At 45.5% G+C, this 17,646-nt stretch overlaps 1 long non-coding RNA gene across 12 annotated transcripts; it reads right to left on the reverse strand.

Annotated features, from left to right (window-relative positions):
• Positions 1-4,868: 4,868 nt before the first annotated feature.
• LOC125516526 lies at positions 4,869-9,979 on the reverse strand. Of its 12 annotated transcripts, none has more exons than XR_007287370.1 (9): positions 9,291-9,977; positions 9,001-9,037; positions 8,829-8,909; positions 8,315-8,551; positions 6,837-6,912; positions 6,061-6,368; positions 5,673-5,855; positions 5,259-5,595; positions 4,869-5,139 (listed from the first exon to the last, which is right to left on the reverse strand). It is a non-coding gene; the product is annotated as an uncharacterized LOC125516526 (long non-coding RNA). The 12 variants fall into 12 exon arrangements; XR_007287373.1 differs by having other exon boundaries at positions 5,673-5,760; positions 6,192-6,368; positions 9,291-9,976; XR_007287360.1 differs by having other exon boundaries at positions 6,192-6,368; positions 9,291-9,976.
• Positions 9,980-17,646: the final 7,667 nt, after the last annotated feature.

A 17,646-nucleotide genomic window follows, 5' to 3' on the forward strand; every position in this document is an offset into this window, starting at 1 on the left:
CCCTCGTGCTTGGTGGGTGGACCCCCTCTGGTATTTCTTCCGCTCAATATTTTTTATATATTCTGAAAATAACTTCCGTGGAGTTTCAGGACTTTTGGAGATGTGCAGAATAGGTCTCTAATATTTGCTCCTTTTCCAGCCCAGAATTCCAATTGCTGGCATTCTCCCTCTTCATGTAAACCTTGTAAAATAAGAGAGAATAGGCATAAGTATAGTGACATAATGTGTAATAACAGCCCATAATGCTATAAATATCAATATGAAAGCATGATGCAAAATGGACATATCACTCATCGGCTGTGAAATTAGAGCCGTTGTCGGTGATGATGCTGTGTGGGACACCATAACGGTGCACAACATCGGATATGAAGTCAATCACCGGGCCGGACTCAGCCGTTTTGACCGGTTTAGCCTCTATCCACTTAGTGAACTTGTCCACCATAACCAGCAGATATTTTTTCTTATAGCTTCCCCCTTTAAGGGGTCCAACCATATCCAGGCCCCAGACCGCAAAAGGCCAAGTAATGGGGATAGTTTGCAAGGCAGTTGGGGGCATCTGGCTTTGGTTGGCAAAGAGCTGGCATCCGACGCAGCGTTGGACAAGGTCCTGTGCGTCCGCTCGGGCTGTCGACCAATAAAACCCAGTGCGGAAGGCTTTGCTAACGAGGGCTCGAGCTGCGGCGTGGTGTCCGCCGAGGCCAGCGTGAATTTCCGCTAAAAGCTGCCGCCCCTCTTCTTCGGAGATACATCTTTGAAGTACTCCGGTAGTGCTTTTCTTGTAGAGCTCTCCATCGTGAACCTTGTAGGCCTTCGAACGCCTGACAATGCGGCGAGCCTCATTCTGGTCATCGGGAAGCTCCTTCCTATTAATGTAGGCCAAGAAGGGTTCGGTCCATGGGGCAGTGACTGCCATAATGAGATGGGCCGACGGTGTTATTTTGGCGGCTGAGCCCCCGGCGTTGTCTGTATGTTCGGGATTTGAGGTTGTGTTCGGATCTGAACTGTGGTCGCCGCCCTCCCCTTACCACACCACGGATGGATTGAAGAGCCTTTACAGGAAGATGTTAGGTGGGACGGGGTCGCGGTTAGCGCCGATGCGGGCCAGGACGTCCGCTGCTTGATTGCTTTCTCGGGCAACGTGATGAAATTCATGGCTGTCGAACCGAGCCGACATTTTTAATACGGCATTGCGATAAGCTGCCATCTTTGGATCATTGGCGTCAAAGTCGCCGTTTATCTGAGATATCGCGAGGTTCGAGTCCCCGCGCACCTCCAGGCATTGTATGCCCATGGATGTGGCCATCCGAAGACCATGCAGTAGGGCCTCGTATTCAGCTGCGTTGTTGGAGTTTGTGTATAATATCTGGAGTACATACTGGACGACGTCTCCGGTGGGGGATGTTAATACGACTCCCACTCCTAGTCCTGCCAACATTTTGGAGCCGTCAAAGTACATGACCCAGTTGGAGTATGCGCCATACTCTTTAGGGAGTTCGGCCTCTGTCCATTCGGCGACGAACTCGGCCAGTACTTGAGATTTGATGGCTCGACGTGGCTTGTATGTTATGTCGAATGGAAGTAGCTCTATGGCCCATTTGGCGATACGTCCCGTGGCATCGCGATTGTCTATTATGTCATTGAGTGGGACCTCAGAAGCCACCGTGATTGAACACTCCTGGAAGTAGTGTTGTAGCTTGCGGGATGCCATGAAGACCGCGTATGCTATCTTTTGGTAGTGGGAGTACCGATATTTGCATGGTGTGAGAACAGTAGATACGTAGTATACTGGTTTTTGAAATGGGAATTTGTGTCCGTCCTGTTCTTGTTCGACGACGATCACGGCGCTCACCACCTGATGTGTTGCCGATATGTATAGCAACATGGGTTCACCTGTGTTTGGTGCGGCCAGGATTGGATTGCTTGCTAGGAGGGTCTTTATTTCCTCTAGTCCGGCAGTCGCCGCATCTGTCCATTCGAAGTTATCAGTGCGCCGTAAGAGGCGATAGAGCGGTAGTGCCTTTTCTCCTAGTCTGGAGATAAAGCGGCTTAGTGCTGCCACGCATCCCGCTAGTTTTTGGACCTGTTTGAGGTCTGTTGGTGTAGCCAACTGTGACAGAGCTCGGATTTTAGCCGGATTTGCTTCGATTCCTCTATTGGAAAGGATGAAGCCCAGTAGTTTTCCAGCGGGGACGCGAAGACACACTTTTCCGGGTTGAGCTTAATGTCATATGCCCGAAGGTTGTCAAACGTAAGACGTAAGTCGTCTATTAGTCGACATGCCCAGTTTTGATGACGACGTCATCGACATAAGCTTCTACCGTTTTGCCGATCTGTTTCTCCAGGCATGTTTGAATCATGCGTTGGTATGTCGTGTCGGCGTTCTTGAGCCCGAAGGGCATAGTGTTGAAGCAGAATGGCCCGTATGGGGTAATAAATGCTGTTGCACTTGATCGGATTCCTTCATTTTGATTTGATGGTATCCGGAATATGCATCGAGGAAACACAGTGAGTCGTGTCCTGCGGTGGCGTCAATGATTTGATCAATGCGGGAAGGGGAAAAGGATCCTTGGGGCAAGCCTTGTTGAGATCCTTGAAATCGACACATAGGCGCCGTGATTTATCCTTCTTTGGTACCATCACCAGGTTTGCCAGCCAGTCCGGATGCTTGATTTCTCTGATGAATCCGGCCTTGATAAGCTTGGCCAGCTCCTCCCCCATGGCTTGTCGCTTGGGTTCGGAAAAGCGCCGTAGTGTTTGCTTGACTGGTTTAAATCCCTTTAATATGTTGAGGCTATGTTCGGCCAACTTGCGTGGGATCCCTGGCATATCCGAATGGTGCCAGGCAAATATGTCCCAGTTTTCGTGCAGGAATTCTCATAGTGCGGCGTAAACTGTTGGGTCCAGTTGAGCTCCGATGGATGCTGTCTTCTTGGGGTCCATTGGGTGGACCTGGAATTTGACTATTTCCTCTGCTGGTTTGAATGAGGTGGATTTGCGGCGTTTGTCGAGGATCACATCGTCCTTGTCCACCGTGGAGCGTAGTGCGATAATTCTTCGACCGTGAGGGCTTCGGAAAGCGCCTCCAGGGCCAGGGATGTGGTTTTGTGTCCGGATCACTTACAAGAGTGATTATACCGTTTGGTCCGGGCATTTTGAGCTTCATATACCCGTAATGAGGTATAGCTTGGAAGCGTGCAAAAGCATCCCGCCCCAACAGGGCGTGGTATCCGCTGCTGAAAGGGGCCACTTGGAAAGTTATTTCTTCGGACCGATAGTTCTCCGGCGTGCCGAATACCACGTCAAGTGTGATTTTGCCCGTGCATGGCACCTCCCAACTGGGAATAATTCCCCGGAAGGTTTTGTTACTTTGCTTAATGCGGCTCCTGACTATTTCCATTTTATGAAGTGTATCCTCATAAATGAGATTTAGTCCGCTGCCGTCGTCCATGAGGACCTGGTGAGTCGAAACCCATCCATGATGGGACTGAGGACTAACGCGGCTGGCGCTCGTACTGCTCTATACTTTGGTTCGTCTCCGGCGTTGAATGTTATAGCCGTGTCGTTCCATGGGTTTATTACAACAATTTGGCAGACTTTGTTGAGCTGCCCTTTTGCGCTTGTTGTTTGAAGCGAATGTCTCAAAGACCGTCAATACTCTTGAGTCGTCATCTTCTGGGAGATGTTGTTCCGGGGTATCCTTCATAAGGATGTCCTCGCCGCTCTTGGCTACCTGTCGTAGTATCCAACATGCTATAAGGCTGTGGGTTGCCACGGTATCTGTTGTTGTATGTATTTTGCATGGGCCATCGAGCCACCCCTCCAGAACGGTGTCGTGTCGCATAGCGGCTTTGTGTTTCTTGACTGTTCGACTGGGCATGCCACGAGGGTGCGCCCTTTTCGCCTGTAGGGGGAGTTGGGTTGGGACTGACGGTTCCCAGCGAGCTGCCCGAGTTTCCCAGGCATTCTCCATCGTGCTGTGCTTTTGTACGATGGTTGCTAAGTCAGCAAATTTTAGTATGCGGCAGCAATTGATGGCGTTGAGGATTCCTTCGTCCGTGCAATTTTTGCAGAACGCTCATATTGCGTCCTCGTCACGGCAATCTTTTACTTTGTCCTTGACAAGGAGGAATCTGGCCCAAAACTGGTGGACCTTTTCCTGAAACTGCTGTTTTATGCTTATGAGAGCATCTATGTCTGCGTGGGTGGGTGGAATTAAATCCGAACCCCGTCCTGACCGATTATCCGGAGTCTGACGACCTTCCGGGCTTGACAATCCGGGTTCCGGAATATCTTTTGATTGTTTGGGACCGTCGTCCGATGCTATGTTCGGAGGGCTGATCGCATCCTTTCGCGGGTGAGTATCCGACTCTTCATGAACGGCGATCCGAACATAGTCCGGCTTCGATATAGAAGAAGACTCGTCGTCCTGCTCCACGACTACCGCAATCTGGTGGGTGACCGGTGGAGTTTCGGTTTCTCCCTGATCCATGTTCAGCATGAAAAGAATTTTCATGTTTTAGTTGGTTTAGTAGTGGGCAAGCACATAGGATAACAAATTTAACCCCTTTAAAAAAGAATGGAGGCTTGTTGTCTACATTTTAATTTGGTAGGAGAGTCCCATTTCAAGACCATGTCATGTTGAAAAAAATGTGTATTTTTCAGAACACCATATGCGCTTTGAAAGTACTCCATTTATCAGTAGGTTTAGTTTTGAGCAAGCACGTATGGTAACTATTTTAACCACTCAATATAAACAAAATGAACAGAAGCTTGTATCAGGGTAACCAAAGTTCAAAAGAAAAAAGTGTTGTGTGTGCTGGATTTCTGATGATTTAGGTCTTGGAAGACCTGAACAGGCAAGCATAGTATTGCAAGAAAATGTGAAACATTGCTAATAACTTGCCTCATATACATGACAGTTTTAGGTCATACAAGCAGCGGATTAAAGAAAAACAGTCTATATGTGATGAACCAAGCCTAAGTCAAATAGGTAATGCCAATACAACCAAATTCATTACAATAGATGGATTTCAGTCCTAACACTGGAATGTAAATAAGCATAACAGAAGTGAATCATATAACGTGGTTTATACAAAGCACGATAGTCTTCCTGTGAGTACAACTTCTACCACACATAGCCTGTAAACAAAAGAAAAGATAACCATGAGTTATTTGTACTTATAATAGAGCAACATCACAACAGTTCTAGTTATCCGCGCTGTTACGTTGCATATATATAAGAGAAGCCATGCATGTACCTAGCTAGAACGAATCAGCCCATAGCATTTTTCAGACTCATTTCGTGTCCTCGGTTTCTCAATGCTGCTCTAACTGTAGCATCTTATCTCTGTTTTCACCGCGGGTATCATGAATCCTTTTGCTTACATAGCAGCAGGGTCTTCCGACATGGTCTCATGTAACAGCCGTACGGCTGTTTTATCTCCAAAAGATGATATTGCTGTATGCAAATAAACAGTCAAGCACATCATGCAACTGTCACATTTTGCTTCGATACTCAGCCACTGGTAGGCCAGAAGTTTGTAGAAGAATATCCAACATCATCATGTGAGGTATTTTCACCATCGGTGGAGCACCCTGTAGGTTTTAATGACATGCCGTAAATTTGCAGAATTTACAGGGAAACCTAAGACATTTTAGAAATTACTTCATACCTAAGACATAGAACAATTGGCATGCCGTCCTCAAACTATATTCTTTGTAGTCACAATAAAAGCTATCCAGTGTGGAGAAATAGGTATGCTGATTTATAAGACGCTCGCCACAAAATTTGATTATTAGTAGATGATCCAGGACCCAGGGAAAGCTGATTACACATTTGTTGACTGTCTATTGACCTGTGTTGTGATGATAGCATAGAATGACAATCAGAGTAATTGCTTAGCACTATTATTAGGTCTCAGGCTTCTCCTAGGTGTGTACCTATTTCTGAAACGTACATAGGCTAGAGAGGGAATCCATGATAGAACGAATATAAAAAGTTATAGTCTCCTTTGTCCGAACATCAAAAGTAAATTAGTTAAAGAAGGATTCAGAGAGCACCTGCTAATAAGCAATTGCATCTATCATGGTAAATAAGCACATCACATAAGGGACATCCAACATCTGTTTTTATAAGCTGCAATCATAGAACTGATTCTCATCCATCATCATCAAATTGAAAGAGAAATTACCTGTTAGTCGCTGGACAGCCGCCGAGGTTGTATCATGGGTTCTGAGCAAGAAAGGAGGCGAAGGATCCATGTATGGTTTCGTCTGGTCGACAGGAAGATATATATAGTAAGAAATGATACAGCTGAATATATATATAGAAGGCCCACTATTCGATCCAGCTGAAGCTTGTAATGAGCCTGCAGGCATCATCCAGACATATGTATAGTAAGCAATGATATAAGTTTATCACAATATCTCAAGTAACAAAGAACTGGTGAACCGATGATTTAATGAAAAATCCTTGAATGTGCAGATCCAAACAGTAATAGCAAGTTAAAGATCAAGTTGGACAGGGTAACGTCTAATTGGCATCACCCTTTTTATAAAAGTCAAAAAGATCTTAATGGCCTCGTGACTGAATAAGATGTGTAGATGGAGAAACCATGCGTATGAAGCTGCTCAGTACAACTTAACTGAATTCACTGACTTGAGGTAACGATGAAGAAAGAATAAAACATTCATAAAATGCAGATTCTCTCTTCTTTGAACATATTACATGACTCGGCATCTTCTTGTAGGAAAGAACAAAGCAAATAAAGAAGGATAAAATAAGAACAAAGCAATGAACAGAGCATCAAGGAATCAGTAGAACAATTTCAGCTCACCATGTCGCATCACCCCGCGGCTGACCTTCATGTTCAAATAACCAAGTATATCACATCATTTCTGGTTCATATACCCCTGGAAAACACAATGACATCAGTTAATGGCGTACACATATTTAAAAAAAAACTATGAGCATATTTTCACTAACAATACACACACCAACACCAAAATCAGAAGAAACAAAATTGAGAATATGGCAAGTGAACTTGGCACCCGATAAATTTGACAGGCAAATGTATGACAACTTGTCATGTCCATATGGCAAAAAGCAATACTTGACACAAATTAATTTATCTGTAAAAATGACATAAGGAATGTACTCAATAAGCATGCTAAGATACAGTCAAGCGTCGAATGGGTTACTTCGATTCTGATATAGCAATTACACAAAAAATATAGTTCATAACAGCATGACAAGTGAGGTGAAAGCATTGATATATCTGAACACTTCATCATTTTACTGAAAATTAATATTTGTATGCCTTTTCTACTTGTGAAATATTTGTATTGTTTGACCATGATGTATTTTGTCTAAGTAGACGATGATATACTGAACTTACTGACAAGTGTCAAATTCTTGATTTATTAGACATCTAACTAAGGGATATACAGGGACAGTTAACAACATTTACCGCTGCAATGCGCATGTACTGCATTTAGACAACAAGTGCCGATCATCAGTCCCAACACTGAAGATTCATTTCATTTTATCATCATTTTATCTAGAATAGATAAATGCAACAAATGATAGGAGTTGGGCATCGAATGGCGCCAAATGGCACAGTGTCCATGTCAAACCAAGAGTAATTGAAAATAAATGCTTGTCAATTTGGCAATACCAACGATCCTTTTAGTAATGAAAATTGAAGGTTCAAACTATGCAATAGAGTTTTCAAAATGCAATCGTAAATTCTCTCTATACAATTTTCTGTGTTAGCTCAAAGTTAAAAAGGCCTATACTGATTTGATATATATATATATACCACTTTAATTAAAATAAGTAAGCTTGTTCTGTACAATAAGATGTAGATGCACATTTTAATTCAGTACCTCGCGTTGGTAATATATTTATTTTTCACTAAGCTTTTGATTGATATATCTTATTAAGGCGCAATGCCCAAATTCAATCCTGGAGTATTCTGAAACAGTTTGTGTTTCTTTAATATCTTTTCAGTTTTAGAAATTTAGGTGCTTGGTAAGAATTAGCAAAAAGCCCCCATTCGGACAGTTAGGAGAGGATGCTGCAATTTCCAAACTAAGTACAAATAGATATGTGATACACATGAAATAAATCATTATAACTCAGACCACACTAAAGTAGAACGAATCAAAGGTATGGACATAATAAAACTGAACTTCAGTTATACAAATATGCATCAACACAGTAGACATTCAGTTCATAGTTTACAGGGGAAAGGAATAAACAACTGCATTGCTTGCCGGTTCGCTAGTGTTGTACAATGACAAATGCCAATACCTTGTTTCTCCAGGACCAGCAGCATGGTGGGGTCGGATGCACTCATCATCACTTCATGTGTGCGGAGCTCCCCAAGCCACACCCGTGGTCACCTCTCTTGCTGCCTATCCAACTCGCTGCACCATGCTCCGTGCTCACCGGTGCTATCCGTCGACCCGCTTTGGTCGAGGCACTACCAGGATGCTCGATTTCGCACGGGTCTCCGTTTCCTTGTCTAAATCCCGTCCAGAAGCTTCCCTACAGAGAAAGAAAGAGCATCACTGCTGTAGCTACCCAGGGTACTATAAATAGATGGATGGAAGCAAGACTAAAAATAAAAAAATAGAGCAGATAGTTCATTTAGTATAGCACTTTCCTTTTTCTTTTTGAAGGATCTAGAACAGCAGTTAGGACCAATAGAACTCCATTTTGCCGATCAGGTGTTAGCAAAAGGATAATCCCTCGAAATGCAATACATGTTGCAAAACAGTCAAGATCATCTATAAAAATACGAAGAAAAAAATACACATCTTACCCTTCTGCTTGCACTCCTCGACGGCCTGCTGCTTCTCCCTGTCATTGGCCGCCTCCCCTCCCCTGCAGCCACACCCCAGATCTGGAACATTAAAATGATCAGCAGACCAAGCACCATGATAGCACGCACATAAACAATAATACGCATGTACCTAGGAATTAGAGCAGCTAACCTTGACGAGGAGAACAGAGATGCAACAGATTGAGAACCTGCAAAACAAATGGGAACGATCTGGTCAGAGCACAACCATGGTACAGTACATACAAGCAAAAGAACACTGCACAAATAAAGGACCAAAACTGGACATATAGAATCTCCGGAGGTGGCAGTTAGATTCTGGCACAAGAGAGAGATTTCATCGCCTCCAGCTAGAGCTTGCCTGCGGGCTGTCTTACATTGCGTCCGACTCAAAGGCAAGGTGAGGAGGCAGGGGAGGGGGAGCAAAAGGGTTGGGAGGAGGACCTGCGAGGGCGACGACATCGTCCTTGCCTACCTTGTAGGAGAGGACGCTTCTGGAAACTCATGCATTGCGCTCACCGGCGCTCGCTGTCGCCCAGCCGACGAGTCTCCCCCAACCTCCGACCCCGCCCACATCCGCCGCTCCTTCAACCCATGCTGCTTCCGCCCGCAGCCGCCGTGCCCTTCATGACCTGCGGCCCTGCCCCCTCTTCCTCGGCCAGCTCTCATGTCTTCCATCGCGTCGTCGATCTGGGATGTCCGATGCATCATGGTCGTCATCGCGCCGTCCTCCTCGATCTATGGCCGCAGCGAGGATGCCAGATATGAGGTGGAGACGAGCGGCGCAAGAGGGCCGCGTGAGACGAGCGAGGACGGGATTGGGTGCGGCGCACGCGGAGAGGATTTGGGCAGGGGCGGCGCGGATCTGCTGAATGGAGTAGCCCTCATCGTCCACCTCCCCTGTCCATTCATCCCGCCACCGAGCTCGCAGGGGCGGCGAGGAATAGCAAGCGGCGGCGAGGCTCCGGGGGAGGCCGTGGCGAGGCAAGGAGGAGGGATGGAGGAGGCGAGAGAGGCTGTGGGGATCGAGGGGAAAGGGGGCTAGGGTTTGGGTGGTGGCTGGTGCGGGAGTGGGACGAGGCGAGGATGGATTGGCTGCGGGATGCGCGGTGCGAGGTGCGGATTGGCCAAAACCTCATGCACGCGGCCACCGCCAACCCAGCCAACAAGCGCGCGAGACGAGGCCACTCGTCATTGGCCGGTCAAAACAACTGCGAGGTGAAAATCGTGTTTGACCGTGAGGTGAAGATCTGACGGCTCAGACACGCCAGAAAGCCAGATCCGACGGCTGACGAAGACCGAATCGAGGGAGCCTCCTGGGAGCGAGTTGGCTAGGCTCTGTTTTCTTTTAAATGTGTGTCCTTTCCGGACTAACCCCTCCGGTTTATATAGACACCGGGGGAATCTAGGGTTTACATAGAGTCGGTTACATAAAAAGGAATCTTCATAATCGGCCGCCAAGCTTGTTTTCCACGCCAAGTAGAGTCCGATCCGAACACGGGTTCAGTTTCGGCCTTCATGTCTTCACAGCCCATCAGTCCGGCCCACGGATAACAGGCCGGACGCCCGAGGACCCCTTAGTCCAGGACTCCCTCAGTCCGCACGGCAGATTTGGTGGGGAGGAGACCGATGATGACAAGCAGCATGTGGTCGGGGAGGCTGCTGATGAAGTCCAGGCTCGCCAGATGCGGTTTTGGCTCGAGCCGCCTCCGCTTGTTGCTGCCTCGCCGTTCAACTCAACTGGCGGAGTCGCCGGTGTACACGTGTGCTGGTGTGTGTTTGTGTGCTGGGTGTGCGCGAGTGCGTCCTTCTGTGCATGCCCCCGCGCAGTGGTGAATTGTGCGCGAGTGCGTCCTTCACGCGGAAGAAGAGTGTCCTCAGTGCGCCCTCAATTTACTAACGTGCGGGGTGCTACCCTGAGTGGTTTCAACTTTGTTTACTTCACCGCGTGTCAGATGGGCCTCTAGTTTACTTATTTTCACCCACTGCCACATGGGCCAGCACATGAAGATACAGAACACGAGCTGACAAGGCAGCATGTGGACTGGTTGACAGGTCAACTAAACAATATACGGAGCTATACGCTGACACAGTGAGCGTATAATCCGTCGATATAGAGTGTTCGTGTGAGAGGGGAGGCCCGTGAGAGATAGTAGAGAGAGAGAGAGAAAGAGCTACTCCCTCCATTCGATAATGTAGTTCCAACATTTTTTTAAAAGTTAAACTTTTGAAACTTTGACCAAGTTTATAAAGAAATTACTTATATCTACAATACCAAAGATAAATGATAGTATGAAGTAAGTACATGTTGTGATGAATCTAATGATCGTTCCAGATGTAAATGTTTTTCTCCACATATACCTCGTCAAAATTTTCTGAGGTTTGACTTTTCAAAACATCCATATGCTTATGGACGTGAGAGAGTCCGTAACTAAAGAGAGAGAGAGTGAAAAAAGTGTGCGTGCGTGTGTGAAAGAGACATAGACAACACTCGATAGAAGTCGAGAAAAAACATGTGTCTTATGCAAACATATCACACATGCATCTTCGACAACGAAAGCAAGGTGAGGAGATAGTGTGTGGTTGTTTGCAACCGAGAGAGCAAGACCCCTAGCACGTGGCCAAGAGGGGTCTGACAAACAAGGGAGAGAGGTTGAGAGAGACGTACGGAGAAAATGCAGACATGGGGAGGAGAGAGTGTATGTTTGTCATAGAGAGATCCCCTGGAGATCGTGATGGGACTACATGGGTGGGAGATCGAGTGACAAGGTGTGTGCATGATAGAAGATACCCGAGAGATATCGAGATAGACGTATGGATGGAAGGAGACAATACGTGTGTTCCTAATGGCTAGTGAGAGATAATAATACTTAGGGGGGGTGCTTGCGCCTATGATGGAGTGAGGGATTATGGTATTTATTAGGGGAGTGCGTGTCACATAGAGAGAGAACAAGGGCGGAGGGTGTTGGATGGGTCTATATGTATAGCGCGAGCGAGACATGTGTATGTTGAACCAGGGAGATATAAAGTTTGAGAGAGATTGAGGAGCCCCGATAAGGCTGAGTGGTGCGTCAGATAGCTGAGAGGGGGAAAGAAATATTCCATCCGCTCGATAATGCAGTGTATGCAATTTTTTTAAAAGTCAAACTTTGGAAACTTTGATCAGGTTTACAAAAATGTTATTTATATTTTCAATACCAAAGATACATCATATGAAACTACATCTCATGGTGAATCTAATGGTATATGTTTGCCTTTCTAGATGTAATTGTTTTTCTCCACGTACATTGTCAAACTTTGTGATGTTTGGCTTTTCAATAAATCAATATGCTATGGACCGAGGAGAGTGCCTAAGTCGAGAGAGATCAAGTGCGTGTGAAGGAGAATGAGTAAGTGTGCAAAAAGAGTATGTGTGTGAAAGAGAAAGTGACAACAAATGATAAATTAGAGAGAGAGTGTGCTTTTTTTTGTTTCTTAGGCGAACATATCACGCATGCATCTCTAAGATAGAAAAGTGAGGTGAGGAGATACACAAAGATAGCTAGTGTGTGATTGTTTGCAATGGAAAGAGACACCCCTATAGCACATGTCCAATAGAGGTCTGGCCAACAAGGAACAAAGGTCAAGAGGGACACATGGAGAACATGGACTCATGGGGAGGGCGAGAGGTGTGTTTGTGATAGAGAGACCCCCTCGAGATCGTGAGGGGACTATATGGGTGGGAGATCGGGAGGTGCATGCGCGATAGAAAGATGCCCTGAGAGAAATCGAGATAGACCATGCACATGTTTGTGATGAAGACTAAGATTAGCTAGTCATATACATATAGGGGGACTGCATGTGCCTACAATTGAGTGAGAGACCATCATACTTGGCTAGCTAGGCATGAGATTGTGTGTGTGCGCGCGTGTGAGATGGAGAGAGAACAAGGGAGAGAGATAGAGTTTTAGATGGGCCTATCGAGTGCGAGTGAGATATGCATGTGTATGTGTGACCCAGGTAGATGGAGAGTTTGAGAGAGGGGGGAAGAGCTCCGAGACGACAAAGTGGTGCGTGCGAGAGTTACGGTCAATGAGCCAAGGAATTTGTGTGCGTACGATGAGTACACCCAAGATATCTAGCTTGGACTAGAGAATCATACATAGTGTGCGAGAGAGACCTATAGATGAAGTATATATGCATGCGAACTAGAAAGACCCCCGCACACACACAAAGAGAGAGAGAGAGATGGAGAGAAAGCGAGAGGGACCAACAAGGTTTGTGTGTTGGATGCGTGTGACAGAATTGAAGATTGTCGACGAGAGAGAGAAAGGGAGCAGGAGTCCGGAAGAGGGTGAGGTCGCGTTTTATGTATCAAAGACCGATATAAACCATGTTTCAATATAAACTTGCATTCAAATATTTAAATTGAAGAACATGTTGTCTGCAATCCACACATGAACGAATATATTCGTATATCAAACAGGTGCATTAATTTGACTTTCAATATGTTCATGGAGTACTATAATACTGTACAACATACTACTCGATTGAGGTGTTCAATTTCAGATTCAGTTCACTATTTTGACCTGATGAACGAGCTATTTCATTGAATCAAGATATTTCATTTTGGGTTTGATTCCCATTTTTGAGTAGATCAACTATTTGCCATATAGTAAATCGCTAGCAACGAGCATGTAAAAACACATTACTCCCGAGCATCATCTCTCTATCTAAAAAAGAAGTGGCAAGCTAATATTTCAAAAGTTGATTCGACTTGGTAAGGTAGATGTGGATGCTCGTTCTCCCAAATTTTGAACGAACCATTAAACATCCTCTGCTCGGTGGAATTTGCCTGAGCAAATAAATGGGAGACGCGAAATTACCGTCCTATGTGGGACACACATTAATTGGCCCGTTGTACATCGAGGGTAGGTTCGTAACTTCATCCAAGCGCACCTTCTCCTCGGCCTAAATGACATGTGCCGAATAATTCATAAACCATGGTCGTCAAAACACGCTCTCCTCGCCCGAAATAGCTCGTGCCCACTATTTCAAAACACGCTCTCCTCGCTCGAAATCGCTTGCGCCCATTATATTTCAAAACACGCCCTCCTCGCCCGAAATTGCTCCCACCCACTATTTGGGGAGAAGCAAAGTTACTCTACTATCCCCAACCCTCAGTACACAGACCCAAGCCGAGAAGCCTAAAGGCAGGGGTAGAACTGTAACCCCCCCCCACATTTTAGACAAATGCATCCGTAAAACATGGTTCCACTCCCCTCCCAACCCCCCCCCCAATTCATACCTCGTGGGCACCAAATCACCTTCTCCTCGAAAGCTCCCTTCTCCCGAGCCGTGAAACCTTAGCCCCTCCTCCATGGCGCCCCCACCGCACCAATTTCACAGCCACCCTCCTCCCTAATGTTGGAGACGTTGTCCATTTGCCGTCGTGCACTGGGCCGTGTGCCTCTTACTCCGTGTTGCTGGAGCTGCCTCGATGACGGCCGCGTGAACCGTACCAGAGCCGATTCACCCCCGTCGTTGTTCACGGTGCCGGAGTGGCTCCAACTTTGGATCCGTCCAGAGTCCCGACACTGCTTCCCGGTAGCCGTCGACCGTCGCGACATCGTCATTTCCCTACTGCCGGTCGCCACCGCAACTGCGCCGGCCTCACCAACTCGGCAGCTGGACCTGTCTACTTCACCATGCTGCCAGATAGGTCGCACCCTCATCTCAAATCACTTTATTTAGGCGTCAGTTGTCTGAATTTTTATTCTGGGCCAATCGATTCCCAATGGGAAGCAGCACCCCTTGAGGCGGCGGAGCTCCTAGGCTGCCGGTTGGCTGGTGTCTAACGTAAGGGTGTGGGGCTGCAAGTTCACCGTGGAAGCAGCGCTTAGATGGCTATCTTAGAGTTGCATGGGTTGAAGGTACTGCCACCGCCGGATCTGGATGACGGGGAGTCTTTGTGAATTGGCCCGGGGGCGGTGCAACCACGACAGTGCGGTGGGGCGGGGAGCGGGGTTTTGCCCGGGGCCACGGATGGCGGAGGCAGGCTGCTCTGCCATTGGTCGCTGGCTCTTCGGGGAAGATTCCTAACAGTGTCAGCCGGGAGGCACAAGATGGCCATCAAGCCATCCGGCGTAGATCGGATAGTACCAAAATAAAATAAAATTGTGTGACCCCAATTTAGTCTTCAGTCAACAGACGTGTGAACACTCCCGTACCTTGCTATTGATCTCTTAGTGTATTTCTTCAGATCAAAGAGATGTGTCGTTCTTAACATTATGTGTTATCTGCATCTTCATCCACACCGTCTTCCGACTCACCGCAGCTGCTCCAACAAGGGAAGCATACACCAGAAGGGAGCTATAGTCCCCACTCAACAGTTCCCTGCATCGAATGCGTGTGCCCGACATGGACAGCCACAACAACTGTAGGGCCATCGACAAGTCAGCACATGATGCTCACTCCTATGGATGGCGGCCAGATAGGTTGTACCCTCATCTTACTTGTGTGCAACATTTATGGCTTTGTTATTCATCTAAGCATGGAAAATAGATTATCACATTTCACTGTATATTCATGCTGATCTCTTACGGGTCTTGTTCAACAGTTAACGTTGTTCCATAGTTCAGCTAAGATACTTGTTCTTTAGGTAACATTGTTCCATAGTTATCATCCATCAACCAATGCTATCCCACAAGCTGGTGATTATAGTATTATACCACTTCTAGTATTACCTATGTTGTTCTTTAATACTTTTGTGCGCCATCTAGTTAATTTTGAGTACAAACGATACATATTCTGTAGCTTTCATCTGTGTTCTCCCTTTAGTTTTTGAGACATGTTGCTGCTAGTTAACTCCATTCCTACTATTTATGTCGTGTCCTACAGGCACTCATTACATAAATCTAACTACTAGTTGTCTTCCATGCATGTCATATATAATTGCACACACTGATATATCCATAAGAACCTCACAGAGCAATGTAAAGGCCAATAAACTTGATGTCAATGATACCCAATATGATGGAACATGTAAAGGCAGTTCTTCGGAAGACTTGCAGAAAGTTGTTGAATCCTCTTCACCCCACAAGGTCCTTGCTCTAACTTGGCCCGTGATATGGGTACAACATGCATATAATGTCCTGGAGTGTATCTACTCTATTGCAATGCCATGTGCTTAGCATGCTGATCATGCATGTAAATATGTCATGCCTTCCTGTTTTTAGTACCTATTCCATTCATGATAACATGTTTTCAAATTCAAGTATTGTCATTCTACTCTATCGCAATGCCATCTGCTTAATTTGGACATCATGCTTCTGAATATCTTATGCATTGTTATTCATCAGTATGTACTTCATTTGTCTACCATATCATGTTTTTTTACATTGAAGTGTTGTTCTAGTGCTCTGTTGCAATGCCATCTTAGTTTCCCAATCATACACATGTATGTTGCCTTAGTTTTTTCTAATTGTATTCCGCTAGCATACAATTTTACATTCAACTAGTTTTTTTTACTGTGTTGTCATGTCGTATCCCTAGCTCTTACACCATACTCCCTCCGTTCGGATTACATGTTGCCGAAATGGATAAAAAAGGATGTATCTAGAACTAAAATATGCATAGACCCATCTTTTTTTCCGGATGGAGGGAATACATGTCAATATGTCATGCCTTTCTATTCTTCAGTACCTATTCCATCTCTCTTCTGTAGCATGTTTTATAATTGAAGCACCATTCTTCTATACAAGGCATGCAAGGGGAAGACGACTATGTTAGAATCTGAAGGGTTACAAACCAGGTCTTTGCAAAAGATCCAAGCGCCAGGAGATAATAAACCAACTCCATTTTTTATAGATACTGCTCCAGCACATAGAAACCCAACTCCTACTGATAATAAGCAGATTCCAGTGGCCAAAGAACTAGTCCGCTCCAGTCCAGCAAAAATATGTCAACTCCATTCTAAGAAGCATGTGCGTATCCTTTCATCATGAAATTTTATAGCATACTGATCATATTTTCTACATGTTTCTTACCCATCTCTCTTTTAGAAAATAAGCTTAACAGATAGAAGAATTTCTGCACTGGTATCGTTTGTGAGGAAAGATTCTTGCAGGAATTCTCTGTGCTCCAATGCAGATGTAAGTACCTGTTGTATATCACTATATTTTTACATCAGCATGTATTTTGTTAATCGACGTGAATCCAACCTTTATCTGATCTAAATTTAGTTGTAGCAAAATGTATGATTAAAGGCCACAATGTTGATTTTTGTAAGGAAAACTGCCTGGTAGTTTTGCATCCTGAGCTGCATGAGTGTACTATCTCATATCAGTGGGTTTGATTACTTTGATTCTGCAGTGCGTTTTTAGTGTTTTCTTTACTGTGTCGTCCTGTCATATCGCTAGCTCTTACATCATACTCCCTCCGTCCGGATTACATGTCGCAGAAATGGATAAAACTGGATGTATCTAGAACTGAAATACGCCTAGACCCATCCATTTATTTTTGGATGGAGGGAATACATGTCAATATGTCATGCCTTTCTATTCTTCAGTACCTATTCCATCTCTGTTGTAGCATGTTTTATAATTCAAGCACCATTCTTCTATATAAGGCATGCAAGGGGAAGACGACTATATGTTAGAATCTGAAGGGTTACAAACCAGGTCTTTGCAAAAGATCCAAGCCAGGAGATAATAAACCAGCTCCATTTTTCATAGATACTGCTCTAGCACAGAGAAACCCAACTCCCACTGATAATAAGCAGATTCCAGTGGCCAAAGAACTAGTCCGCTCCAGTCCAGCA

This window comes from Triticum urartu, chromosome 1 (genome assembly GCF_003073215.2).
Source record: "Triticum urartu cultivar G1812 chromosome 1, Tu2.1, whole genome shotgun sequence".
NCBI lineage: Eukaryota > Viridiplantae > Streptophyta > Magnoliopsida > Poales > Poaceae > Triticum > Triticum urartu.